This window comes from Macrotis lagotis, chromosome 3, assembly GCF_037893015.1.
Source record: "Macrotis lagotis isolate mMagLag1 chromosome 3, bilby.v1.9.chrom.fasta, whole genome shotgun sequence".
Classification (NCBI taxonomy): Eukaryota; Metazoa; Chordata; class Mammalia; order Peramelemorphia; family Peramelidae; genus Macrotis; species Macrotis lagotis.
Genome location: NC_133660.1, coordinates 86,432,784 through 86,460,709, shown reverse-complemented (window position 1 = coordinate 86,460,709; position 27,926 = coordinate 86,432,784). Strand labels below are relative to the sequence as shown.

Below are 27,926 nucleotides of genomic sequence, written 5' to 3'. Positions count from 1 at the left end.
TGATAAGACAATATTCAAATGCATTGGGAGGGCTGTACAAAGTCAAGAAACTAAATCCCTACAATGAATGAGTGGAAGTATTAATGAGGTCAATTTAAACTTGCAAGAAGAAAAACAACCTAAAATTAGAACTGATAAATGTAATTTGTACTACACTGCCTCTAGGGGTAAGGGATTTCCCTTGTTTACAGCAGGAGCTAGCCAGTCTCTTATCAGCAATGTAAGAGGATTCCATTTGTGTATAGATTTGACTTAATGACTCCAAAGGATCCTAGCAACTTTCAAATTCTGTGGTCAGAGAATTGCAGTTAGCTAGGTAGGGACAATTTTTCAAGCGCCAGACCCAGTTCTACAAACCAGCCTCTCAGAACCATGTCCCATTCATTCCATATCACCAGCACAGAGACCTAGTTTCTGACTATCCATCTCCAGTCAGACCTGGTTTTAGAAATGATTTTCCAAGTTCTGATGATTTTCCTAAATGTAAAATAAGGGGATTTGATTTACCTTATTAACATCCCTTCCAAATATGAATCCATTCCTATGACTCTCATTTGGTACTTACCAGTCAATGGGCACAAGTCAAATGATTTTCCATAATTCTGATATCCATAAAATCAGATTATTTATGTATCCCAGTAACTAAGCTATTTTTCACACACACACACACACACACACACACACACACACACACACACATACACACAGAGAAAGAGAGAGAGAGAGAGAGAGAATTCTTCCTCTATTACTGACCCCATTACCCATCAAATGGTCATAAGATAATATAGTAGACAACATTTTCCATTGACAACTTTAGGGAATTTGAATATGCCCATCCTTTGCCTAAAATGTATAAACCAGAAACAATTGAGATGCCTTGCTAACCTCTACTAGTAGTCCGTTAGGAGGAATAACTAGTGGTTTCACTGGACAAACTAGTGATCCCTTGGGAAAGAAAAGTACAGTGCATACAGTAGGTGCTTTATATATGTTTTATTGACTTGAAATGAATCCTATTGTATGGATTTTAGGAGAAGATGGTACTGAATCAAGGCTTTAGGCATCCTAGCTTGAATCCAATGGCATTGACTCTCCTGAAGCCCAGAAGAGAAGTTCAGTTCCATTAGAATATTTAAAGGTGATGGTATTTTTCTTTATGAGGATTCATGATGATGAGTCTACTTCTAAGTAATCATCCACATATTCAAAAATAACTGAGTTGTATTTAGAAGGATAGCCTTGAATGGAAAATAAATCCCTAGTCTGATCAAATCTTGTTGTGACACCTATGTTGCAAGAATTTCACCCCCCTCAAAAAGCAAAGCTTTGTTTTCATTGATTAGGCAGGGAATTCCCAGATTCCCAGTTAAGAGCCAGTGTGTAAGGGAGGAGCTGTGGATAATTCTGGATAAAGGAGTAAATTGAACCTGAAGATGGCTCTGCTAGCAGTGCACCATATATATGAGCCAAGTCTATTGAAGTGGCCTGGATGATAGGGATGGCCCAGGTGAAAAGGGTACCATTCCAGGAAAATGACCCAGCCAATTTAGGGTAGTATAGTGAGCAAATCTCACAGGAGTAACTGTGCCAAAAGAAGCAGTGAGCCAACATATACTGCTGACCATACCAGTGGAAACTGGTGCTCTGGTCTATGCCAGCTTTGCCATTCTGGGCAAATCATTTAGCCTCTCATTGTCCTAGTAAATTTTATGAGATGATAAGTTGCAGAGTAGGTCCTAATCTGCATTGTTGGTTTCCACATGGGGAGTGTTCTACACAAAAAAAAATTATTGATAGGGACAGCTCTCTTCAAAAAAACAAAAACAAAAATCTGGGTGTCGGTGACTCCGGAATGACCTGTCCAAGGCAGTGAATATTATGTGCCAAATGTGTGAATCATAGGATCTTGGATTTAGACCTGGAAGGGATGTTACAAGGCTAAGTCAAATTGCTTATTTTACATAAAGGATACTGGATCAGAGACATCAAGTGAACATAGTCTACATATAGCTAGTAAGTGTCTGAGGAAGGATTCAGATAAGCATCTTCCTGACTCCATTTTCAGCATTTTCCAATTCCTTCTGCTCCATCATCTGAAGTAATCCACCCGAACTATCTGTGAGGCTATGGTGGAAAGGGAAGGTATTATAGAAAATATGAACTTTAAAGGATAGGATGTGGATTGGCTGAGGGAAGTAGGAGGCTCTTCCAAGTCAGCTGAAAAGTGAAAAAAAGCAATAACAGTGAGTGGGTAAATGTATGGAATTGGGGAATGAAGTACAGAAAGATTGGAAACAGATTGGGAAGGTTTTCATATGTAACACAAAGGATTTGTATATTCTTCAGTGGGAAACATATAGTGGAAGGAGAATTTGAAAGGAGTCAGGAAACTTGGTTTTTGTTCTCAGTTCAACTACTGAGTTTTAGTGGTAGAAACCTAAGTTCAGTTTTCTTGTTAATGAAGAAGTTTAGGTGATGGCTACCCTTTGAGCTCTATGTAACTGAGTTAAAATAGCATTTCATGAATAGCCATTTGACAGAAGTGGATTGGACAGGGACTGGAGACCAGCTAAGTGGTTAAAAAATAATTACAATACATGATATGTAATGAAAGAGAAATTTTGAAAGAAAATAGAGAGGATTTAGTTACTGATTGGCTATGAGGGACAAAAGACAGGGAAGAATCAAAAATGGTGCCCGCTGAGATTTTGAGCCTGAGTAAGTAGGAGAATGATGATTGTGTAGTGCATAGAGTGTTGGATGCGGAGTCAGAAAGACCTGTAAGCACTTTGCAAACATTATCGTGTCATATAATTAATTGCTTGTTGTACCATTATTACTTGAGTAATTTATAGATAGTTTTAATGTTTACAAAGTATTTTTAATAAATCATCTCATTTGATCCAGCAACACTATTGGTCATTATTACCCCATTTTACAGATGAGCAAACTAAGGTTCAAAGAAGTTAAGAGACTTGTCCAGAGTCACACTGACAGTACATATTAGAGACAGGTTCTATACCTTATACAGCATGCTGTGCTTCCTCATATTGAGAGAAAGGAAGAGATTTGGATGGAAATGATTTGTTTCATTTTAGAAATTAATGTTCTCAATTTTGAGATTAGCCCAAGGAGAAATGCAGAGACACTCATAAATTTTTATTGTTCAGTCATGTTTCACTCATGCCCAACTCTCTGTGACCCCCTTTGTGGTAAAGATATTGGAGTGGCTTGCCATTTCCTTCTACAACTCATTTTATAGATGAGGAAACTGAGGAAAAGTGACTTGCCTGGAGCCACACAGCTAGTAAATGTCTAGGGCCATATTTGAACTTGAAAAAAGATGACTTTTCTTGACTCCAGACCTAGAACCATCTTGCTACCCCTCTTCTAAGCTACTTAGCCAAATAGTGATGAATCTCAGGGACAATATAATTTTCTTAAGACTCAGTCTTCTTTATCCCCATTCACCAAGGTCATAGTGGCAGCAGGAATTTCTTTCCAAGCATTCTCTTTCTCTCCTCCTGGATTCTCAGCTTTGCTCCCACTCTCCTAAACCTGACTTCCCTTAAGAGATTATCAGAAAGATGAGAATTTTGCATGATGATCACTAAAAGTATCTGTTTTTTGACCCAGTGTTACATAAATTGACATAGCATCACCACCACCACCATTTTTCCAACTGATTAAGCAGGACTTCCTTTCCAGGTCATTCCTATATTATAATGAGCCATTTTTAGAATATAAAATATTTTGATTTTTTCCTTGTAATTCACATTTTAGTAAACAATTAGATGTGATATATACACAAAAATATTTCAGTTTTCTAGTAGTATACTAGAAAATGGAAATATCAGTAGCTTAGTAGTCTAAAAGCATTTATTCAGTGCTTATTATGTGCCAGATCCAAAGCTTGGTAGTAAATAAAGTACTAGCTTTGGAATGAGGAAGAGCTGATTTAAGATCCTGCCTCAGACACTATGAGCCTGGAAAAGTCACTTAACCCCATGTGCCTCAGTTTTCTCCTTTGTAAAATGGGGTTAAAATCAATGGGCTTTAGTGTAATTCTATGATCTCAAGAAGTATTAAGTCATATATTTGGGATGAAGGTTAAACTGTCATATATTTATTATATAAATTCACTCTGCCCAGTTTGTTTTTTCTAAATACTAGTCCAAAACAGGAGGGAGGAGAGAGAGAGATGCATGCTAAAGGCAAAGAGGGAGAGAGAGAGAGAGAGAGAGAGAGAGAGAGAGAGAGAGAGAGAGAGAGAGAGAGAGAATTGGAACATGAAATTCTGCAGTTCTACCATATGGAAAGGATTGTCTTTCTCTGCTTGTCTGCATTCCAGATAATGTACCAGTATACATCCAGTGTAACCCCAAAGGAGAGACAGGAAGTCTTGTGTCCAGAGAATACTAGAATTTTCTCTCTGTCCATTTCCTTCTTCCTCTTCTCCCTCTTCTTCTCTCTCACCATTTCCCCCTCTTTCTCTCCCAATCCCTCTTATTCTTTCTCTATATCTTTACTCTCTCTCCTCTTCTCTCTCTCTCCTCCCCCTTTCCCTCTCTCTTCCTTTCCCTCTCTTCTTTCTTTCCCTCTCTGATTTTTCTCTCTATGACTTTCTTTTCTTCTCTCAATAATTCTGTCTTTTTCTCTCTCTGTCTCTATCCATCAATCCATCAATCTATCTATCTCACTATCTATCCCAGTCACACAGATTGAACTAATGAAGAAGAGTCTTCCTGATTCCAGACCCAACTTTCCATCCATAAGTGAAGTAACTGCCCATCTTTTCCTTAGCCTTCTGAAAAAAAAAATATATATATACATATATATGTATATATATATATATATATATATATATATATATATGGAAAGAGGAACATTGTTGCAAAAAATTCAGCCTAGTGTGTGGTAGATGAAAAGACTGGATTTGAAGTTAGAGTCTAAAGTCTGCCTCTGCCACTTGTTTTTGGGTAAACATGAGCAAGCTATTTCTGCTTTCTAGTCTTACTTTCCTCATCTGTAAAAATGAGGTAGTTGGCCAAGATGATTTTTAATCTAATTCTAAATCCAATAAGCAAAGAGAATTGAAGTCAAGATGAAAGTCAAACTTCTCAGTTTAAGTGTTTTTCCCAGATCTTTAGATGGAGTGAAAAAAAAATCTAATACTAAAAATTTCATTAAAATTTGTACAGCACACAAGATTGAAAGGCTTCCTCTGTCCATTTGCAGTATTACTTTATCATTTATTGGTAGTAATTAATCTTCTTGGAAAGCTTCCTGTGGCCCATGGGAAACTTGGGCTTGGAGGATTTAAACCTGACTTTCGAGGGAGAAGGTTGTTTTACTTCCCTTTGGCAGCAACAGAATCCCTTGGCAACAGGGACGTCCCCAGCTGCCCTCCCTCCGGTGCCCCATCTCTGGTGGCAGCCAAGCCAAGGTCATCATAGACACTTAACACCAACCTGAGACTGGGTGGAGGGAGTGGGACTTTAACAGGAATGGGACTTGGCCTACCTGTCTAAGTGGTAATTCCCCAGTGTTTGTCAGGGATTCTTTAGCTAACCCTTCTGGGCCTGTCAGGAAAGCACCTGTCAGTCAAGGAGAAGAATTAGCTGAGCCAAAGCAAGAAGCTTGCCATCCAAAAATAAAATGGCCATCAAAGCTATAAAGTATGATGATGAATGAGGAATCCACACTCTACCATATTGACCTTTTCCCCCTGAATGGATTGTAAATCAGTTGTGTCTCATAAAGCTGCTTGGCAAAGGAAAGCCTAGACAAGGCTCAAGGCAGCGCCAGCTGCCAGAGGACTACAGCACTGGCCTTCACTGAGAGCAGGAAACTGCTCTTTTTTATTGGAAACTATCATTCACCTCCCAGACATGGGGGGCCAACTCCAGGGTCCACCCTGAGGAAACAGGCAATGATAAACACTTCCCCGAGGATGTGTCCTATTTAAAGGGCTGGCTTTTTGAAAACAGTAATGGCTTAAGGACCTGATTTCCCTTATAACATAATGAACAGGATAGAAGGATGGGCAACCTTGAATCTTGGAGGTAATTGCTAAACTGATCCCTGATGCTGGTTTATACCTGTGTGGGCTCTTCTCTTTTCTTTTGGCCATGTCTCTGAGCATTAATAGCATCTTGTTTTTCATGGAGGTCTTTATCACAGAAAATTGAAGTCCTCTGTAAAATTACATCATTATTCGCTAAGGCATACTCCCTCAGAAGCAAGGAAAATTTGTGTGTGTATGTGAAATTAAAGATAATTTATTGGGTGTTTAAAATGATAATTTTATTGTGTGATCAAAGATCATCCTTTGGGTGGTCAAAATAGGAGGATTACTTCAAGTTGAATAAAGTCAATCTGCATTTATTAAGGATCTATTATATATAGGAACTATGGTAAGCAAGGGGGATTCAAAGAAAAATAAAAACATTTATAAATACACACACACACACACACACACACATATATATATGTGTGTGTGTATATATATATATATATATACCTATTCTCAAACAGCTCATCATCTTAAGGGGGGGAAATAATATGCAAATATACAAAATAAAAATCATCTCAAAGGGGAGGCAGTAGGATTAAAGGAGACTAGGAAAAGCTTCTTACCAAAAGATAGGACTCTAAGATGAGTCTTGAAGGAAGCCAGAGAGTCCAGGAGGTAGAAATAATAAGGGAAATAGTTCCATATATGGAGTCACATTGTGCTATATTAAAGATAAATATGGTAAATTTTCCATACTTTCCCATGTTATAAGTAGAAAAAAATAGGTGCTTTACTGAGAGGGCCAGAATGACATATTCCAGATAGTGAAGGCTTCCATTTTTATAGTATTAGCTACAGGATCCCTGACAAACACTGGAAAATTTCCATTTAATTAAATAGGCTAGGTCCCATTCCTGCCCTCCACCCAACCCCAAGTCAGTGTTAAGTGACCATGATGACCTTTGAGAGAATCAGGCTTAGATGCCACCAAAGAGGGGCCTCAAGAGGGAGGTCAGCAGAAGAAGTTATTCTCTGGGTAAGTTTGGACAAGCTTTTAAGATTGTAAAATAAGAGATTTAAAATGGAATAGAATCTTTAAAATCTAACTCTTCCATTTTATAGATAAGATAACTGAGTCCCAGAGAAGTTACATGAGGTTATAGAGGTTATAGAAGTTATGAAACTAGGGCTCAGTCCAGGCTCTCTGATGCCAAACTCAACTCCCTTTCCATTACTGCCACATTGGGTCTGTTTCTTTAATTATAAAATTAGACGTTTGGTCTAAATGATCCAATTAATTCCAATCACCAGGGCCCTATGGTCCACATGTCCTACTCACGCATTCTTTAGATCCTTAGGCACTGACAATTGTCCTGCTGATGTACCCTAAAGATACCTGCTACTTGCTCTCTGCCTTGAAGTTAAACTATCCCTATGTGAGAGATTTTTCCAAATTAAGAATATGAATTCCTTCAGAGCAGGAACTGACAGGTATTTTCTAACTGTAACCTCAGCATTTAATAATTATTTGGCACTCTTAAGATTTTAATAAATTCTGTGTCTTTCATCCATTCCAACTCTAAGTTGATAGTCTTTCAAAAGCCTAGCTATCTAGAGAAGATAAGGAGACTGACTGATCGGTGGCAGATGTCACCAGTGGCCACTTTGTATGACCTACAAAGCCTTTGTAGAACACACTCCACAAATTCATGGAAGATGGGAAGGCCAACTTGGGATGCCTCCTATTCAACTGAAATGTTGTTCAATACCAGATAGACTAGACTAACAAGAACTAGACTAACAACTTGTATCTTTTATATAAGGTCTGGGTCTTTTATCCTTATCTTACACAAGAGAAAAATAAAGTTTTGGTAAAGTGAAATAGTCTCCCAAGGTCACATAAAGAAGAGATAACAAAACAACTTACACAAGTCAGCCATCCATCTTCTTGTTCTGTCTTTGCTCCCTAAAGTCCCACCCCTGACACCATCTGCTGCCAAAAAAAATCCAAAACAATTCCCTTCCTTGACAAGGCACAGCATAGAGATTTGTTATGTTACACAAGAAGGTAGTGTGAAAAACATGGATATAAATGATAGATTAATAAATTATCTCACTAAAAATACAGATACTAGCAAATTGAAAATCAAATAGTTGTACAACATAACCATTGGATGCAACAACTCAAGTAATGGTGTGGGAACGGAAATTCTTGTAAAATATAAGTGGGTTACTGTATTTAATGTGTTCCTCCACAATAGATCATGGCTATGTGATCCAAACCCAGCAGTCTCCTGTAAATAGAAAGAATGCATGGTGAAAAGTAGGCTGAGCTTTGAATCTAAAATAAACCTACCAACCAACACAAGAGCTGCCTTCAAATCCTGCTCCACGTTGGTTAAAACTAGATATGTTAGGATTGGCAAATCAACCTCTTTTTGTCTCAATCAGCTCCTTAGAGCCTACCCATTGACTCATAGAGGAAGGTGTTGCCACATCAAAAGCTACCCCAGACCACAAGTTCCCCCCCCAATAGATCCACCAATATTAGAATTCTTATAAACTCCCTCAAAATCCTAGAACCAGTCACTTAGTTTGTGTTCCTTCGGTGTATTTGTCCAACTTGAAAATATTACTAAAGATACTTTAACTCCTCTGGGAAGACTTGGGATCATTTTTGCCATATTAATTGTTTCAAGTTTTTCAGTGTTTTTTCTCTTTGTGTTAGTTTCAGGCCTGCCATGACTTTTGGGTTAATCACCTGGTAAAATGGATTGGGACTATACTGCAGCTTTTTGGTATTTTCCAGTGTATGAAGCAGAGTATATAACTTGCTTACTTTCATATATGATTCAAGCAATTTCCAAACTATGCCAATAGCAATTCAGTATCCCACGTAGATGAGCACTGAATGGAAAGAGGGGTTTAAAATAGTATTTTGTATTCAAGAAAATCTGCTAACAGATTTTATAAAGCTGGAGTAAGAATTTGTATTCTCTTGGCATTTCATTATTAAGCAGCACTTTTTTGTTATCATTTTCAAGATAATCTGGTAGTCAGGGAATTAAAATGTAATATTAAACCAGGTAGACCAATAATTATTCAGTTGGGTCTTTTGAATGAAGGCTGAATCTTTTATTTTTATTTCACATTGAGAAAAATAAAGTATTAGTTAAGTTCAATTGTCTGCCATGGCCAAAAGATGAGGTAGAGAGACAGTCTATAAAAAGTCATCCCTCTTCTAGCAAACCATCCTAACTTTTAACAAGCACTAACTGTGTGATCAAGCGCTGATCAACTAACTTCTCTGGTCCTAATCTTCCTTATGTGTAAAGGAAGGAAAATAATCCCTCCACTAGCTACTTCATAGAATTATTATTAGAAAAAGTCTTAAAGTGTCATAGGAGTAGAAATTATTATAATGGTAGGATGTCTGCTAGAATTTCTATGATATTCTTTCAATTTTTTTGTTAGTTTCCCAACTGGGACTTTATTTTGTTATTATTTAGAATATTATTTCCTCTTCTTCCTCCTTATCTTTCCCCCCTACTACCACTACCACCACTTCCACTATTACTACTAGTACTACTACTACTATTATTATTACTACTACTAATAAAAATAACAATAACAACCATAATTTTATATTATTTCATATGAATCTCAGAATTCTGGAGCTGAAAAGAGCCTTAGTGATCATCAAAGAAGTTAAAAAAAATTGTGACTTAGACAAGAAAAATGACAAGCCCAAATTCATTCAGTTAATTGAAAGACCCAGGACTCAAATATGGGGGTCTTTGATTCCAAGTTTAGTGTAGGGATAACAGGACACTGTTACCTTCTTATTTTGTTACTTAAAGTACTTAAGAAATCAAAGTATGGGGAGGTGGAGAGGCGGCTCAGCAAATAGAGCACTAGCCCTGGATTCAGGAGAACCTGAGTTCAAATCTGATCTCAGACACTTAATAATTACTTAGCTGTGTGATCTTGGGCAGGACTTAACCCCATTTGCCTTGCCAAAAAATAAACAGAAATAAAAATATGAAGAACAACATTTTGGGACTTTTGGAAATGTGTTTTTTTTTTTATCATTTCTACCATTTGGATAGTCATACCTTTTTTTTCCTGAATTCACAAGAATAAAGAAAATCATTGATTAGAGCAAGTCAAGTTCCTATAGCTACAGAACTGTGAGTCAAATTCAAGTCATTCTTCTATTTTTGATATTATAAAGTCTCAGAAATTAGAGGAGATATGGTATAGTGGATGGCCAACTAGTCTTGAAGTACAGCACGCTTGGGTTCAAGTACCATCTCTGACACTTGCTATATCAACCTCAGAATATCGTTTTGCCTCTTACTGACTAAAGTTACTATGATGATTCTAAGTTTGAGAGCAAATTACAATCTGTAATTATACAGAGAATTCCTTAAAGCAATGAAGTCACTAGTTAATCCAAAATAATAACTACCACATATAGGACCTATAATGTACCAGACCCTGGGCAAAGCACTTTACAATTATCATTTCATTTGCTCCTCACAACAACCCTAGAAGACAGTTGCTGTCATTATCCCCATTTTATAGTGAGCAAAGTGAGAAAACCAGGGTTAGGTGACTTGGTCAAGGTCATTCAATTAGTAAATGTCAGAGATCATATTTGACCTCTGACCTTCCTGATTTTAGGTCCATTGATCCTGGCAAACTGGCACTACCTAATCACCCAGTCACAAAAACAAAAAGCAACTCTAGACAGAACCGACAATATAAACAATGCCCTCATAGCTGCCATCACTGAATGAAGTCCTGCATGACTTTACCTTCTTAACAAAAGTTGTCTGCCTAGACATAGTAATCCTAGCTTAAAGGCATATGCTATTAAATTTCCTTGCTTTCTAATAGCAGTTTTTCTCATGGAAAAATTTCCTTTCAAACTACAAGTACAGATAACAATTTATTTCCCCTTTTTGTTTTTTGGGGGGGAGGGGTTGTTTGTTTTTGATATGTTTTCTTTTTATGCTATTTAAGATGTAGAAGATAGATCCAATTTCTGTTTCACAAGCCAAGAAAGAGTTAGAAAATAAATAACAGCTTGGTTGTGTCTGAATACTTTTGGCACTTAGCTCAGAAAACACTTTATGAAGTGAAATTTTATAGGAAAACTGTAGACTAATGATATTTCTATCTATGTACTCCACATCTCTTTTTTTTTTAATTTCCAATCTGGAGACTGAAAAATCTATTAACAATAGCTGAAAGAGGGCCTTTATTATAAAACATTTTAATGCTAGCTTTCCAGATCTAATTTATTGAAAGAGGGACCAAGGAGGTGGACCTGTCATCCAGTCAGAACAAAGGAGAGCCCATCAATAGTGCATTTGTTCCATTTGTATCCTTGCAATGTCAAGAAATCTCTAGCTTTCTGGGAAGGTCCCTAGCACGTGGGGTGAACATCTCATGGAAGATTTGGTAGAGGGTATAGACAAGAGAATTACAAGGTATGGATGGATTGCCATCAGTAGTGATGGAAGGATACTCATTTGAGGAAATCAGTTCTCTATTGCCTTTATCTCTCTGGACTTCAGCTTCACCAAGTTCAAATGAAGGGTTGATTAATCTCTAAGACGGATACTAGCTTCCCATAGACCTAGATCTGAGTCATCCCATCTAAACTTCTTGAGTTCTAATAAAGCAAAGACCCAGAGAGTTCAATTAACTTCCCCAAAGTCACACCTCTAGTAATTTTCTGAGACAGAATATGAACCCAGGACTACTTTACTCCTAGCTAGCATTCTATCCACTAGGCTATTCTATATCAATAATTGATTTTCCCCCCAAAGGCCTTTTGCCAAAATGACAACATGAAATACATATATGTGTGTATATGTATGTATGTGTGTATGTGAACATGTTTGCATTTGGGTAGGAATGGAGGGGTCTGTGAGTATGTATACATATATATGTTAAGGGGTTCAACTAAGTATTATAAGTTAGGATGTTCTTAAATTTAAGAATTCCAAAGTAAGGGACTGTTTGTCATATTTTTTTGTGCCCCTGGAGCCTAACAAAGCACACAGTGTGTTGAATCAATGTTTATTGTATTGATTTCATTGCTAAACATAGAAAACATGAAATTTTTAAATTTTTTTTTAAAACAGAATGGCCTTTCTATTAACCACTTGCCTAGAGGATGGCAAGGATCATGTAAGAAATGGCAAGGTTCTCAGTTTTTTTGTCATGTTCCTCTTTAGCAATCTGAAATCTATGAACTCCTCGGAATGTTTTTAAATTCATAAAATAAAAATGTATATCCTTTTGAAAATGTTAAAGCACAATATGGAAGCTAGTTATTGTTATTCTTACAAAGGTTACAAATTAAATTGAAATACTTATTTTTAAAAAGTTCACAGACCACGTTAACTCAGGGTAAGTCAGTAAAAAAATGTATGTATCATTATTTTTTTCTCCTGAATTGAGGTTTTACTCTAGACATCATCCTACCTATGCCTAAATGCCTAAATGCCTAAAAAATACATGATGCTAATTGATGAGAGAACCAAAAGATGTATTGTCTGCCTAATCACAAAAAGCTCTACCCCTGAATTTAAGGACAAGCTTCTGTAAATAGCACACTTAGCCTTTAGGAAGAAAAAAAGAAGTTGCCTGCTAAGAAGCATTCCTTTTCACCAGCGAGCTATCCACTCTCCTCATGCCAAAAGCTTCCCACAAACACTAAAAGGAGGTCTTAAGTTCAAATATAAAAGACAACATCAAGGGGCATGATTGAAGAGCTCTAGAATCTCCTGAAGAGTTTCTCTTCCATGACATAATCCAAGATAATTTTAGCAATCAGAATTTGCCTCATTGGGGCCAAAAAGCCATTGCAGAATCCTTAATCTTGAGAGAGGCTAGAGAAACACCTTCACACCAGAAAAGGAATAAAGAGATGGATAGCAATGTGATTGCTGACTGAAGGAGAAACTAGGGCAGAAAAGAAGCTGTTTTGGAATGAGATTGGTTTTACTAGTTACTGCCAAGCTGCTAGAAAAACATATTTGTGAGTGCGTTTCTGTATGTGTATAGAAACAGAAAGTTATTATGGAACCCAATGTAAGACCATAGTTTAATATTGACATTAGCAAGCCATGCGGATTGGGGTCAGGATGGTTCATGGGAAATGATTATGGAAATAGAAATACACATGGAAATAGAAACCTGCTACAGAGATGGAATGGTACAAATCATTCAAATGAATTAGACTCCAACACGGCTAAAGGAAAAGATCGACATCCCCAATAACTCATCAAAAAACTGCAAACAGAAATTGTATTTTTGTGACAATGGAACAGCAGGGTCTAAAAATACTGCAGGCAAAAAAGTAATTAACAAAGGAAAGTAGGCAGTTTCATGAGTCAACTGGTATAGCTGGTATGTATACTTCCCTTTCGGGGCACAACCAAAATGATCAATCATGGCAGACAGTTTCACATCCTTTTGAGTAGAACCAAAGTTCATGTTCCTGGTAAAAGAATAATTCAAACAAAAACATGGAGATTATTCATGTTTAGGAAGATTATGGTTATCAAAATTGCTTCTCTGTAGGAAAAAGAGGGAGATAGCTATTGAAGACCCCTTCCCCATTGCTGATTTGAATGAAAGGTCTAGGCTGGTCATGGAAAGAATATTCAATACCATCAGCAGATCTTTGTTTGAATCCTGGTTCTGCTGCCCATCTAGGAGACCTTGGACAAGTCATTACATGATCAGCCCCTGGGCCTCTGTTCCCTCAGGTGTAAAAAGAAGTAATAATCTAGAAGACCTCAAAATTCCTTTTCAGCTTTATGCCTATGAGATTCTGATCCTAGAATATCATGAACAGAGCCTGAAGTCAGATGAAACATCAAGAGCCACTCAGGGTCTAGGAAGACAGAATACTTTTAAATTTAATCCAATTTAAGGAAGTGAGGTGGTACAATGGGTAGAATACTGGTCTTGGAGTGAGGAATACCTGAGTTCAGATTCAGCCTCAGACTTGCTAGCTGACCAAGTCACTTAACCCAGATTTGTCCTCCAAATAAATAAATTCCATTTCATTCAGTAACCATTTATTAAATTCCTCCGGTGTATAAGACATTAAGCTTAATAGAAGCAGCTAGTAGCTCAGTAGATTGAGCACTGGACCTCAAAGACCTGAGAGCAAAAGTAATCTCAGATATTTGTTAGTTGTAAAGACACTTTAACTCTGACTCAGTTTCCTCAACTGTAAAATTGGGGATAATCTCAACCCCTACTTTGCAGGATGGTTGTAAGGATCAAATGAGATAATGTAAAGTGCTTAGTAGAGTGTCAGACCTGAAGTAGAAACTGCATAAATGTTTTTTGCAAACGTTATTTGCTTCTCTTTCCTATTCCCCTAGTATTAGGGTTACAAGGACAAATTGAAAAACTATCAGGGAACTGGTGGCATAGTATATATAGCATGGGCACTGGAGTCAGGAGTACCTGAGTTCAAACCTGGCCTCAGACACTTAATAATCACCTAGCTGTGTGACCTTGGGCTAGTCACTTAATCCCATTGCCTTGCAAAAACAAAAAACAAAAAGAAAAACAACCCCTACCCTCAGGGAGCTCACATTTTACTTTTTATTTTTATTTGGAGGGGGGGATAATTACACAAATGAGTAAATATAACAATTTGAAGATTTTCCTTCAAGTCCTTGGCTTTCTTTTCTTAATATCTAAATAAGAATGGTATTTGGCCCCAGAGTACAGGATTTCTTAACTTTGATCTGTGTTTTAAATATTTTTCTATCTGTATTTCAGTTGAACTGGTTTCTTCTGTAATCTTCTGTATTTATTTTGCGCGCATAAAAATGTGACTGGGGCGGGGGGGTTATAGGTTTCACCAGCCTGCCGGAGGGGTTGGGGACACAAATGTGACACTTTATGTCACCAGCCCCACCAACTGGCCTCAGTCCTAACCAAATCCCTTAACATAGAGGGAGGTTGGAAATGTAGGTTAGAAAAATGGAGAAGTTAGTATTTTATCTTAGGGTCAATGGAGAGATATGAGCATTTATTTATCAAAAGAATGACATAGCTCTGAAATTAAGAAAACTCATCCTGGTAGCTGTGTGAACCAGAGTGTCAGTGGGATTTGCGACAGAAGGACCAATTGGGTCATTGCAATAGTCTGTGTGACAGGTGATGAGGGCATGAACTGAGATGACTTCTGTGTAAAGGTAACATGGAGGTAGGAAGGGACAGAATTAGCAAACCATTGGATATACAGGGAGAGTGAGGAGGCTAATGCCTAGGTTTTGAACCTGAGAAATTAGAAGACTGGTGGGACCTTCAATAAAATAAGGAAGTTTGGTAGAAGGAAGACATTTAACAAATGCTTGTTGAATTCATGTGCCCCTGGGGTTCAAGAAAGAAAATGAATATGGATGGATGGATGGATGGATGAGAGCGAATGGGTGGGAGAATGGATAAACAGACAGACAGATAGATGGATAGATGAATGGATAACAAATAGATGGAGGATGGATAGAAAGATTGATAGACTGATAGACTGATAGGTGATAGGGAGGAAGGGAGAGGAGAAGAGAGAAAGAATGAGACTATACCCAGGAATCATCCACATAGATAATTAAGTCATTTAACCCATGGGGACTGATGAGGTCACAGCATAAGAAAGAAAAGAGGAGAGCCCAGGACACAACCCAGGGTATACCTCCATTTAAGGGATTGTATTATAGATAATGAGCCAGCAAAGAAAATTAAAAAACAGTAAGAAAATCAGAGAGCATCCTGAATCCTGAAATTCTGAAAACCCAAAGCACAGAGACTATCCAGAAGGAGAAGGTAACCACTGTGGACAAATAGAGTAAAAAAGTCAAGAAGAAGGATTCAATTTCTTTTTAAAGAGCATCAGATTTGACAAATAAGAAATCTACAGTGTTGTATGTAACTTAGGAGGAAAAAGTTTGATTTGCAAAAGGTTTGGAAGGAGGAGAAGAAGGTGCAACATTTCCTAAGAGTTGGACTGGCAGAGGGATAAAAGTAAAAGAAGCTTTGCTTTCAGGGATGCTTGGATCTGTTAAAAGATGAGAAAAACCCTTGTCCATTTGTAGGTGGCAAGTTGGAGCCAGCAGAAAGGAAGAGATTAAAGAATTAAAAGGTTGCTTTTGAGGATCTGCTAGAGGATACTGAGGGTTACATTTGGCAAGGGTGAGAGTCATGTCAATTTATCAAGCAAGGAAAAAGAGAAAGAATGAGATAGTGTCTAAGAGGTTTGAGATCAAATTAAGAAAGAACTCACAGTAATGACATGAAGAGAGAAGAGTTTATTTGGGAGAGAGGAATGGAGAGTCAAGATAAAATTAAAGGCGTAGCTAAATGGCACAGTGGACAGAACACCAACCCTGGAGTCAGGAGGACCTGAGTTCAAATCTGGTCTCATCTCAGATACTGAATAATTACCTAGCTGTGTGGCCATGGGTAAATCACTTAATCCCATTTCCTTGAAAAAAAAAACACACACACATAAAAAAAAGATGAAATGAAAGGATTTCCTTACTGAAGTGAGGACCTGGTATAGGTTAAACAACATAAATTTGAAGTGTACCTAGTCCTCTCAGTTGTATGACTTCCTCCAGCTAATTGGCAACAGTGGATTGAGCTTAATCCACCATGAAGACATTGGTCTGGCAAAGGAATATAAGAGGACAAGGTTTTCAAGAGAAAAAGACAGTATGGTCTTAAACTAGAATACCTATTAAAAGTCAGGATTGAAAGGGAATAAAAATTAAATCAGAGAAGGGATGGTAGCCTGAGAAAATACTGGAGAGTGGAAGGACTAGAGGTCACATAAAGGTTTAAGAGAGAAAAGGTATAGAGAAAGATAAAGGTATACCTAGAGCATTAGAATAAATGACCTTTGAAATTTGCATCTAAGCACAATCCTTTAATATTAGAACTAATAAAATCAAAATAAAATTAATTTAATTAATCTCTTCTTAAATCAGATCAGAGCTGCTGTTTGAAAATTATTTTGACCTTAAAATTTATTTGATCACTTTTAATATTTCCATTATCCAATGACAGGTGTAGCAAATAGGGAACTAGCCCTGGGACTTACCAGATCTGGGTTAAAGTTTGACCTCTAGTGCACACTTTTCATGTGAGCCTGGTCAAATCATTGAAATGCTCAGTTCCAGACAACCCTATAAAACTCTAAATTATGAAGGAGTCAATTTGCTTTAGTAGATTGAGTTTCTCCTCGATGAGAGTTCCCTCTACAAAGGAAATCACAGGTCCAGTCCCTAGCCTTCTGTTTCCATTTTTAAAGTTTTGTGCTTTCTGAAAGGCCAAGTACTAACCCAGGGGATGGTCTCTTCTTAAAACAAGCAAAATCTCAGAATCAAGATAAAATCTGGGAAAAAACTTAGAATTTACTTAGTAAACTGTCTTTCCCAAATTAAGACAAAGGAAATTCTATAGCAATATAAAGAGATTTTGTTGTCATTGTTGTTTCAATCTATCTATAACCCTATTTGGGGTTTTTTAGCAAAGATATGGAATGGTTTGCCATTTCCTTCTCCAGTTAGTTTTGTAGATGAGGAACTGAAGCAAATAGGGTTAAGTGACTTTTCCTTGGTTACATAACTAGCAAGTGTCTGAGGCAAGATTTGAACCCAGGGGAGGCTAGGTGGCATAGTGGATAAAGCACCGGCCTTGGAGTCAGGAGTACCTGGGTTCAAATCCAGTCTCAGACACTTAATAATTACCTAGCTGTGTGGCCTTGGGCAAGCCACTTAACCCCGTTTGCCTTGCAAAAACCTAAAGAAAAAGAATAAATAAATAAAATAATATGGCAAGGGGCAGCTAGGTGGTGCAGTGGATAAAGCACTGGCCTTGGAGTCAGGAGCACCTGGGTTCAAATCCGGTCTCAGACACTTAATAATTACCTAGCTGTGTGGCCTTGGGCAAGCCACTTAACCCCATTTGCCTTGCAAAAAAAAAAATCTGAACCCAGATCCTTTACACTAAAACTTATTTTGTTCAAGGTTGAAGGAAGAATAGAAAAAAGTTATAAATGACTTATATTCATTAGATTGATTTTATCAGATAAAATCTTTATATCCACAGATTTTAGAAAGGAAGAAATCCTTTTCATTGTCCTCTGGAATCCTAGGAGAGATTTGTTCCCTTTCTCCTCTAGCCATTCATATTCCTATGAATGCCCAGAAAAGGCAATTCTTCTCCATACTCATCACAAAACAAAAAGTTCCAAATTATCTTTCCACCTTGGGAAGACTCTCTGTAGTCCATAACCTCCTAGACTGTTTCTGTATAGGATCCCACCCTTATCCAGATAGGAATCCAAACTCAGAATAGATGCCAATACAAGTAAATAGGAACAGAATTTCTATACTTTCTTATTTTCTCCTCAATGTTAGATATGTTAATACTGAGCTTTAAATTATTGGTCCTAATCATGCTCACCCTTCTCTGGTGACTACTAATTAGCATTGCTGCTTCCTTTAGTAAGACAGATTTTTCCCCCACATTCTTTGGAGATGGTAACTACAGAGCTTCACTAACCAGTTGAGAATAAACAGTCTCAAGGAACATATAACTGGATAACTGATAGCCCCTGTGCATAGGGTAGTTGTGTAAGAAACATGATTTTCTGTAGGAGGAATGAGCACTTTCCTAGTAAAATTTTTATCACATCCCAAGGGTTGTTCCTTTCTAGAGATATAAGTGAGTTTAGAAGGTGAATCTCAGCAATGTAGTCCCCAACAGGTAATACCTGTCATTATCATTCACTTCTTCACTTTGATGAGTTCTGTCAGAGCTTTGAAGTCACTTTGGAACTTACTACAGCCACCTCCCCCCAAAGATGGCCAGGAAATACCCACAAACTATACATGCTTCTGTCATCCTTTCTTAGGGGCTTGGAAGCCAGAACACAGAAGGGGATGCAAAGGGAAGAATGCCCAGGAGCCATATACTAGAGAGGATTTATTCACTAGTCCTCTGAGCCTTACATAGCCTGCTCTGCATCTCTACAAAAAGTCAACCAGTTTGAAGATTAGATTATCAGTGTTCTTCAGCAATGATCCTGTTTAAATAGCGTTGCCCCCCCTTTTCTAGTCAAAGTGCAAATTTAAGGTTTGATCTCCAATATGAGTCCACCCTTTCTTTCTTTGTCCATTGATCTGTTGCCATCAGCTTTTATAGACAGAAAAGATAATGTGATGGAGAGAACACTGAGCTTAGAATAAAAGGACCTGGGTTCAGAGTCTGCCTAAAATTGTGTGATCCTGGGCAAATTACCTAACTGCTGTCTTCTTCATTTTCCTCATCTTCAAAATTGGAGTTGGCTTGTAACTTTACTAATAAATTACATCTAAAATGATGGTCCTAATCTATACAGCAGAAACTCTCCTATTAGATGATGCAAAGCCCTTTGCTTGGGCTGATGTGGAAAATATAAAGAAGTTATATTTGGAGAGGGAAAAGGACACCACCTCAGTAAAGACAAATACAAAAAATAAAACAGAGGATAATTGGAAAATAGAAACAGCATTTCACAATAAGATCATTGTGAGATGAAGTAGTCAAGGACACATAGAAGGCTTAGGGCTGGGTCAGTCAGTCAACCAATCAATAAACATCCATTAAGAACTTTCTGTGTGACAGTCACTGAACTAGACTTTTAAGAAAGGACAGTTTTAGACAAGAAGAGAGGAACAGAGAGATCTCCAGACAAGGGACTAGCAGGGAATAAGTATGTGGAAGTGGAAACATAGCCCACTTTGATTTGGCCAGAGGGTTAATGTGATGAGACAAGAGAATAAGATTTGTGCTAGATTATAGAAGGTTCTATGTAGTCACACAACTAACTTTTATTTTAAGGTGGATTATCCAGTTTCAAGGACCATAGTATTTCCTGTTTCTACAGTCAATGTCTATTTTTTTGACACTTGTCTCATTGTCTATTAGCACCCCTACCAGTGGGTAATCAGTCCAAAGGAAGGTTAGAGACATTCAAATGAGTTCATTTTGGTTTTTCTAAGTATATCATGCAAAAGTTTAATGTGGAAGAACTCAAATGTCTTTAAATTATTCTCATTTTCCTGATAGGACTTTACTGGGTATATGCATATGGTCAAAACTATGTATTTTTAAACAAAAGGCATTGCTTCAATACTCTGCAGGTACATAAAAGAGCATATCTTCACTGGCTATGATTAGGCGATCAACAAAAGGTCAAATACATTTTGCTATATTCCAATATAGAATCAAAACCCAAATTGCTGCCATTTTGGGTGCTTCCTTGGTGACAGTTCTTGGACTCTTCCCATAATAAAGACCTGACTCCTCAATAGGAGAAACGAAGTGATAGGGAAAACAAAACACATAAGAAATCAGTACCCCAAGGACCTATGGAAGGAGCCCTGTCTTAGAACAAAGTTATGACATAGCCATGCCAAAAACTACATTATGTGTACAAGTTGTCTCCTCCATTAGAATTTTTTTTTCCCTTTGGACACCAGCATTGGTACAGTAACTAACACATAGAAGGCATTGTTGGTTGTTGGATTTATTGACTTCATTTATACCTTTCAGGCACCTGTAGGATATAAAAAGGGCATTGACTTTAGAGTCTGAAGACCTTTATGCTAATACTGACTGTCACTTAATATCTACATTAGGTAAATCACTTCTCTAGGCTTCACTCAAAACAAAACATTTTTGTTGTTATTGTTGTTTTGTGTCCAACTCTTCATGACCTCATTTGGGATTTTCTTAGCAAACATATTACAATTATTTGTAATTTCCTTCTCCAACTCATTTTTCAGATGAAAAACTGAGACAAACAAGGTTAAGCAAAGTATCTAAAGGCCAAATTTGAACTTGAGTCTTCCTGATTCCAGGTCTAGCTCTTTAACCACTTTTCACCTAGCTGTCACTCACAAAAAATGAGGAAGATAGACTATTTCACATTACCCTGCTTCACGCATTCTCCATTCTAGTCAAACAAGCCTACTAGCTATGCCCTGAATAGGATAATCCATCTCCTCTATCTCGCATTTGTGCAAATTGTCCACTGTATCTGAAATGATTGACTTCCTCATCTTGACATCCTTGAACTACTAACTTCCTTCACATTGCAAAAGATACTTTCAAAGGACTTCCTGATTTCCCCAGTTGCAAATACTCCCTCTTTCATGATATTACTTTCCATATACTTTGCATTTACTTTTAAGGTCACCAAGGTTGCATCCTCCTGGTAAAATGTGAATGACTTGTAAATGACCATTTGTTTTTTATTAATTATTTTTTTATTTTATTATTTTATTAATTATTTTATTAATTATTTTTTATTAATTATTTTTATTAATCTAGACTCCATGCCTAACATAGAGACTTATGTATAGAGGAAGCTTAAATGCTAACAGAATGGAATTTTTCCAAATTAGATCACTTGTTCATTGACACCAAAGTTGGTACCAAATGGCAGATAATTGCTGTTCCCTAACTGGGCAGCTGAATTAAAAACAGAGTTCAAGTGCTCTGGGCAAGTTTGATGCTCCATGAGATTAAAAATAAGCCTTTGAAATTCCTATATTATTCTCCTTTAAGGTCCCCATCACTATTGCTTATAGAACTATGATGATCAGACAAGAGCTAGCTAGCTCTCTCCATGGTACTTGCTGTCACTTCTATCAAAGATCTTTTGACATGCTGAGGTTCCTCATGTCCACACTCCACGTCCTTTTTATGACCCCTTTCCTTTGTAGAGACAACAAGGAGCTCAAACAACTTGTCAATTGGATATAGGATCTGATGAGATCCTATGTTTTATTTTCCTTATTGACTCCCCAGTGTAGTGCTGCTATATGGAAAGGAGGGGGAGCTGGGACCAGAGCACAGCCTCCTTCCTCTGCTACCCTACTGCCAATCTCATCAAGTCAGAGTACACTTTCGAGTCTCCAGTCATTCACTCACACTATACCTCCTTCCCTTACACACTCACTCAATCTTCTCTGTATTTTAACCCTCTCCCTTGCAGTCACAAGCTTGCTGTGCCTATTGCATGGACAGACTAGGGCAGCCAGGTGGATAAAGTATCAGACTTAACTTTCTGGATTCAGATTTGGCCTTGCTAGCTGGGTGACCCTGGGCAAGTCACTTAATCCTGTTTGTCTCAATCTCATCATCTATAAAATAAGCTAGAGAAGAAAATGGCAAACCAGTATCTTTATCAAGAAAAATCCCAAATGAAATCGTGAAGAATTGGATGTGACTGAAAAATGATTCTCCAACAAGAAGAACAAGAGGTTTGATCACAATAGTTAGTTTCTAAGCTTCCTTCTAGCCCTCACTATCACATACATCCTACTTTCTTGAGAAACCATGTCAAACAGTATAAAAAGAACTAAATTTTGAATCAGAAAAGCCTGGATTCAAATCCTGACTCTGGTACTTTGTAGCCTTGGAACCCATGGCAGTTCATTCAATTTTTAGTGTCTCTGACATTTCTATTATATCATCAAGTTTATGGGAGCAACCAAACTGATCACAAATCCCAAAATATTACAAGATTTGATCTGTTCTTGTGTGATTTTGTCTTCATGATCACCAGGTTTTACTAAGAAAGCTTATTTCCAATTTCCTGGGATTTTTTTTAATGCCTACCTTCACTGAAAGTAAAGTGAAAGATTTTCTTCTCCAAATTTCTTCAGGTTAGACTTTGTTACTATTTTAAGCTATTTCATCTAAGGAAGATCTGGTCAGATTCCCTTTTAATTCATAGTCATTTGTGGAGGTTTTTTGGTTCTGAATCTCAAACATATTAGCTCCAATATCACCTGTTATCTGCCAGATAGAACAGAAGAAAATTGGATTCATACACTCAAAGTTGGGGATTAATAGTCCTTGAGGACTATTAATATGTATGTCTCAGAAACTCAAAGTAAATCTTACCCTGACTTTCAGAAGCTTCCACATGACCAGCCATCATTCCTTTCATTCCTCCATCATTCCAAAGGTGGTCTTTGTCTAAAAGGAGTCAACTTTCAAACTTTCAGTTTCATTCAGCTATTTGTACAATACAGAAAGATAAAATCTAGGTGTGAGATTTTCAAATGAAATTCAAAAGCACATCTGACAAAGTCCTCTTTCTCAAATTTATCAGACTTCTTTGGGATGGTGGGCAGGCCTGTCTGTTTTGTAGGAAGTGTTACTCTAATTCTTTATATCTAGAATACATATCATAACTGGGAGCTGATCTCATATTATTTACAAAAAAGCATTCTAAGACTCCTCCATGCTTATTTTCTTAGACAAAGTGCTATTATGCTTTTAGTGACCAACTTTTCTAACTATCAATCAAATTCTTGAGATACTTTCCCCTCTAATTACCCACTGCTGGTTTTCAAAGTCCATTGCTGGCTTTTTTCCTTCCTACCCTTAATTTGTTTCCTCAGAGAGGAACAAATAAAGCAACTAACATTTAAATCTTTCTATTTTAATTCATGGCAGCAATTCAGGGGAGAAGAGATTGAAACTACTGCTAAAAATGAGGTGTGCCATTATCTGAGAATTTTAATTATCTGTTCTATTCTGGTACCCTGTTGCCTCAGCTAATTTAGAGTTTCTGTTTATTATATTTCTTTATTACAACAGTTATTCCCGTGTAAATTGACTTAGAATGAAACAAAAGACAGGATATTAAAATGAGAATTTCTTCCGGATTTTAACATGTATAGTCTTGATAATCAATCAGTTACCAAGTATTTCTTAGGAACTAATGGAGAGTTAAATAATTGGCAGGTACCATGAGAAGTCATCTTGTTCATCTTTCTGCCTTGAAAATATATGTTGTCCATATATCAAGGATCTCTAATTTTACCAGGGTGGATAGTCTCCCTCCAGGTCACAACTCTTTCTTGCTTTAAGAGGAAAGTTTTATGAGTTTGTAAGATCACAAACCTAAAGCTAAAAAAGACCTCAGTGGCCATGCAGGACAACCCACTCTCCCATTTTCCTCGTCTCATTTTAGAAAAGGAAACAGAAGCCTAGGGAAATTGAATGCCTTGCCCAAAGAGTTAGTAAGCATCAGAGCTGGGATTTGAACCCTGGTCCTTTATTTTCAGAATCAGGACTCTTTCTACTATAACACTCGCCCCCTCACTAGAACATCCTGCTTGTTCTTGTGGTCAAGATCACCCACTGGTCAATGTTCTGATGATGAATGTGTCTGAACATACTCAGAGTTGTGCTTAAAATTTAGACTTACAATTGTATGCTTATTTTCAAGTTAGTTCAAGTTAGTTCAAGTTTTATTATTAAGTTTATTATTAAGTTCCTACTATGTTTAGGATCTATGCTAAGTGGAGAAACAAAGAAAAGACAAAAATGTCTGGACTCTAAAGGAGAGAAAAGAGAGACAGAGAGATAGAGAGACAGAGACAGGGACAGAGAGACAGAGAGAGAGAGAGAGAGAGACAGAGAGAGAGAGAGAGAGAGAGATACAGGGTAAATTGGAGATAATCACAGAGGAAAGGTACAACAATTAAGGGAACCAGGAAAGACTTCTTTCAGAAGATGGGATTTTAACTGAGACTTGAAGAAGACCAGGAAATAGAAATGCAGAGGGTTTGTCCATGGGAGAACAGTCAGTAAAAATGTCTGGAGTCTAGAGATGGAATATTTTTATATGAAGAATAGCAAAAAGACTAGATATACAAAAAAGGTAGGGTGGGGTCAGGTTCTAAAGGGGTTTAAAATCCCAAAAGAGGGATTTATATTGATGCTGGAGTTAATCTGGAGTCACTGGAGTTTATTGAATTAGGAGGGGAGGAGGGGTCATTTGATCAGACATCACTGGACTCCTCCTTTAAGCCTTCTGGTCTGCCCATGGGGTCTTCAGAATCACAGAGTCATTAAGTTACACAGATATCTCCCCTACTTCACCCACCCCAGACAGTCTCTTTCAGAAACAAGAACCAGAGACAAGCCAAGTTGAGATGTATTGTACTAGAGAGAATCAACTCTTACCACTCTCATCATTGCACACTCTATATTTGCAAACATTTGTAGAGTAATCTCACCAACCATGAAAAGATTTAAACAACTTGAATGATAAACTAAGCCAATCACTTTTGAGTGAAAAGACAATAGAAAAAACAACGGCCTCTGAGTTAAAGTTCCTGAGTTCAAATCTCTCACCTCTGATGCTTGTCTATGTGACCTTGGATAAGTAACTTTACTTCCCTGAACTTCAGTTTTCTCATTTATAAAATGAGAGGTTTGAACAAAAGTGACTCCTAGTTGAGGCAGCTGATGTCACAATGGACAGAGCATTGAGCTAGAGTCAGCAAGACCTGAGTTCAAACCCAACTTCAGAAACTCACTAATTGTGCAACCCTGGCAAGTCTTTTAACCTTTGTTTACCTCAGTTTCCAAAGATTGTTGTGAAGATCAAATGAGATCATATTTGAAAAAAATCTCTTAGCATAGTGTCAAGGACATAATAATGTTTGTCCTTCATTTTTGAAGAAGACTATGACATCAGGGAGGTGATGCCATGACAAACACAAGAATTGAATTTGAGTGAGGAGGTGCTATGCAAAGTCACCAGCCCAGACGCCAGAGTCATCTGGGTCCAAAGGCCAGATATAGATCAGGATGACTGGAGATGGCCCTGGATTCTAGACAATCAAGCTTATGTGATTTTCCCAAGGCCACTCAGCTAGTTAAGTGGCAAGTGTCTGGGGGGTCAGATTCTTGTACTTCTGAATGCAAAACAAGTCTCTAATCACCACCTAGCTACCCCCTAGGATCTAATAGGGGCTGTATAAATGCTCATTTGACTTCCAGTTTATAAATCTATGATCCTGTGAACATCTCTCCCCAACACATTTGTGTAGCCCAAAAATGGCTATCCAATAAAGATGGAACTGATGCATCACAGGACACAATACAGGGACACAGACTAAATAAAAACACAAAGACAAAAGATGGAACATTATGATAAACAGTGAGAAAGTAACTTTGGTCTCAGATGCTCACCAAAATACCTGGTCCACAGTAGGTCCTTACTAAATGCTTGACCATAAAGGGGGTAAAAGGGAATGATGTGGAATAAGTCTGATAAGGTAGAGTGGAGCAAAGTTGGGAAGAGCTTTAAATTCCAAGAAAGTTTGTATTCGATCCTAGCAGCAATAGGGAACTAGTAGAGCTTCATGATTAAGGTATATTTCCCAACCCAGTACCCATATATGTCTTATTTTGAATGGTCAATAAAATTCTATTGTCATTGTCAAGAGTAGAAAACAGCATAGTATAAATGAAAAGATTCTTATTTTTAAAGTTCAGAAACCTAGCCTCAAATTCTGACTTCAACTTTTACTAACTATATGCCCTTTAACAAGTCGCTTCCAACTCAGACTTAAGGTCCTCATCTATAAAATTTAAATAATAACATGAACAATAACTGCCTCACAGGTTGTTGTAAGAAAATCACTTTGTAAACCTTAAAGAACTACATATGTATAAAGCTGTGTGTGCTATTTTTCTTTTCAAAAAATGCTTTCTTTCTTTTTAATTTATGGAATAAAACAAACATTTCCATGACATAGTAAAATAAAAATGATGATTTCACATGAATCTGCAAGTCTGTTATGTACAACTTGCTATTCCTTTTAAATATACAAGAAAGTTGTCATGTAAATTTCTTTTTTTTTTTCTTTTTTCCATCCCCATCATAGAGATGGACATCATTAAACACAAATATGGATATGAATATATGTTTGTGTGTGTGTGTGTGTGTGTGTGTGTGTGTGTGTGTTTATGGGAAACGATCCTAAATATACTTCCATTTATTATTTCTTTCTCTGGTTGCAGATAACATCTTCCTTCCTATGTCCTTTATTTTTAATTTGTGTATTTATTATAGTTAAAATTATTTAATCATTCAAAGTTGTTCTTAAAACAATATTAGTATTACTATAGACAATACTTTCTTGGTTCTTTTCATTTCACTCTTCATTTTTTCATGTGAGTCTATCCATGGCTTTCTAAGACCATGGAACTCATCATTCCTTATAGCACAGTAGTTTTCTAACACACTCAGTTATCACATGTTGTCCGTTCCCCAATTCCTGCAATTTCCAGTGAGCTCTCAAAGGCAGGGACTGTCTTTTGTCTCAGCCCTTAACAGAATGTCTAGTTTATTGAATGAATGAATGAATGACTATTTCCCATATGTAAATATTCCCTTCAATGTTACAGGTTGCACCCCATTCACACTGTATTGTCTTGTGATTCTCTTGCCCATGTTTTCAATAAATCCTCCATAGGAATGGGTTTATAAACATGTTGGGAGATCATCTTCTAGAACTTTTGACATCCCTATTATTATTCAGCAGAATTAGCACCACCAATCAAGACAACTTTATATATGCAGTATATCATTGATTTCTATGCTTGTGTCTGGTTTCCATTTAAGATCCCTGTTTAGGAGCTGCATCTCTCAAATACAAATGAGAAACTAGAAGAGGTCAGTAGTTTTATCAGCTTAGTAGTGGGAAAAACAAAATTAGGAATGTGGAATAACAAGTACCATCCCATGAGACAGGGACAGCTCATGATCCTTAAAGTTAGCTTGGAAGGAACACCTCATATTCTCTTCTACTTAGAATGATTGATCTTGACCATAAGATTGTGGGATAGAAATATGGAGCACACAGGCCATCTCAGTGATCAATGAGCATTAATAGCCTAATACATGCTAGATACAGTACTAGGTTCTGCAGATAAAAAGAAAGATCAAAGCTATTCCCTACCCTCAAGTGTCTCACAATCAAACAGGAGAGACAACAAGCAA

At 37.3% G+C, this 27,926-nt stretch overlaps 1 protein-coding gene and 1 long non-coding RNA gene across 2 annotated transcripts in view; one reads left to right on the top strand and one right to left on the bottom strand.

Moving 5' to 3' along the window:
* The window catches only part of GALNTL6 (polypeptide N-acetylgalactosaminyltransferase like 6), a 1,756,803-nt gene that overhangs the window by 1,650,701 nt on the left and 78,176 nt on the right, over positions 1-27,926 (top strand). The gene's annotated exons all lie outside the window — the stretch shown is intronic.
* Positions 21,696-26,021, bottom strand: LOC141516151 (uncharacterized). The gene is made up of 3 exons (XR_012476618.1): positions 25,268-26,021; positions 23,021-23,134; positions 21,696-22,912 (listed from the first exon to the last, which is right to left on the bottom strand). It is a non-coding gene; the product is annotated as an uncharacterized LOC141516151 (long non-coding RNA).